The sequence below is a fragment of the Lycorma delicatula genome, chromosome 5 (genome assembly GCF_047948215.1).
Source record: "Lycorma delicatula isolate Av1 chromosome 5, ASM4794821v1, whole genome shotgun sequence".
Lineage (NCBI taxonomy): Eukaryota > Metazoa > Arthropoda > Insecta > Hemiptera > Fulgoridae > Lycorma > Lycorma delicatula.
Window position 1 is genome coordinate 41,143,064 of NC_134459.1, and position 2,627 is coordinate 41,145,690.

Here is a 2,627-nt window from a genome sequence, read left to right on the forward strand (position 1 = left end):
TCTTTTTTTTTTATTTTTCTCCTACCTATCAGGCCTGAAAGTACCATTCATTCTTCTATGTTATAAGTTAGCATGTTATACTGAATTTTAAAATAGTACTATTTTATAGTATGTTATTATAATACTGTATTGCAAGAGATGGGTGAAATATGATGGTTTAAAACATGATTGCTGAAAATAGTCATTTACAACTCACAAATAAAACCAAATATGGCATAAAAGAACATTTTATTTACTAAAAAAAAATTATTTTTTCATATACTCAGCATTTACAGTGATTTGTTTTCTCATTCTGTCAATGAAGAATGCCGATGGTCCTTCTTTGAGCCACAACCTCATTGCATCCTTCAGCTCAACATTCGTGTTGAAATGAATTCTCTCAGTATCCTTCTTTAATTGCAGAAAGAAGTGAAAATTGTAGGGCACCAAATCTGGTAATTATGAAGGATGTGAATAGATTCAGATTTCAACTTCACAAGAGCCTTTGTGGTTGTATACAGTGTGTGTAGCCAAGCATTATCATGTTGCAGAACTATTGGCTACATAGGTTATTGGTCATGATATAGATGTCGAATAATATGCCACCTTGGCAAAGTTTAATTCTAAATTATTTTTATTATACTTTGAACTTGTAATTTATGTATGCATATATATATATATATCATTATTTTATCAATTAATTATAAATTCATAACAAACACAAGTTGAGCCTTTGGAGAATGGAACTAGACTGACTAAAAAATAGGGCATTTGACCAATTCAATTAATAAGAGTAACAAAAAAAGTGAAAATTTTTAATATAAAAGCTCTCCATAATAAAATTTAAAGTTCCTTTTAACAAAAAAAGAACAAATGAAACCTGAGTCTTAATATTGCACAGAATTTATAGTTGACCCAGCTTTCAGATAATCAATCGTGTACACGTGTTTGGTAACCCGTAACAATTGTCAAAAGAATTTTTTTTTACAGTTGTGTTTTGGATTTTCTTATTGTGGTGAACCATAGTGTTGGTATTCCATCCACTACTGTTTTTCTTCTGGGTCGTAATTATGCACAATTTCACCTCCCATCACAGTATTAAAAAGTAAGTCATTTCCATCACCATAATGTTTCAGAAGCTTTTTCTTTTCCATGATCTCAGGTTTTACAATAGCCCAGTTGTCCAATAATTTCTCTTATTTGTTCTTCGAATATGCCTACTTGGGTGGCAATACATGATGTGTGATTCGACAAACATTATGTCATTATGAATCATTTCATCTACCTTCTTTTGGTGCTTCCCTTCAGTCACAGAAACTGGTCAACCACTGTGAAGTCCATCTTCAATATTCAATTTTAACAGCACAAATAGGTGACACTAAATGTCACTAGTGGCCACTTTTTCTATAGTTTAAATTCAATAACTGCATATTGTTTCAGACACATTGATCTATTAGGTACACACAACTCCATAACAGAGAAAAATAAGAGGGAATGGATCAGGAATATTTGAGATGTTAGCAGTAGGGATATGAAACAAGATGCCTGCACACTTGTCATTTAGTGCAACATTTTGTTCTCCTGTCATGTTCCAGTGTGCATTACATTTCAGCCACACCTGATATTATAATTACTATAATGTAAGTTACAAATAGAACTTTTCGTTGATTGAATGTTGCCCCAATTAAATCATAGTTTTTACTAAACACAATAAAATATTAATGTTCAACATTATTGTATTTTACAAACAAATGGCCTTTGTTATTGTTTTCATTTGTAACTACTAATTGCAGTTATTAAATATGATTACTAATAAATGACTCCCCTATAGTAATAATTTCATCAAATCTAAGAATTCTGTTCTGAAAAATTAAAATTAAAAATTTCTAAATCCTTCTTAAGGAACTGTAATCCTACAAATGTCTTTAAAATTTTGCATTAATAGGTTTACTTTTTATGAGATTGCTATCCAAGTAATGCTTGATGTAAAAGGATGCTTGCTGGAAATATTTTCACCAACAAAGGTCTGACACAAAGTTGTTCTTTATCACAAACTGTATTTAATATTATGGGAATTTATGAAAGAAGGATTAAATTTGGAAATATAATTGGTGGCAACATCTTGTAGGTGCTAGTTTGTAAGCAGATGATGATTTGGTGGTGGCTGAATGAAATTATGGCATAGAAAACAATTTTTGAATTTTTATATACATGCAAGTGGTTGGATTATCATTGTCCACTTCAAAGAATAAGAATTAAGGAATGAGATTTGCTGACAAGTATGACAAGTAATCTAAATTCAAAAATTGTTTTCTTGAAACACTAATTACAAAGATGAAGTAACAGTTTATTTGCGAGATGATCATGGGTCAATATAACAAAATTAAAAAAAAGCAGTTTAAATTTTATAAGATAAGCAGTATACTATGATAATGGTTTTTTTTTTAATAGTTAAATAGAGATTGAATGAAATAAGTTACTATATAATACAGAAAAAATTAACACCCACTTTTGCAAGAGAAAAAAGTACCTCAGAACTGGTAATGATGGTCATTTAACTGGATGAAAGAAAATAGATTTTCTTAACCAGCATGAATTATAGATCAGGCAGGACAGTGATCGGTAGCCGTTTAGTTCAATTCCAGACA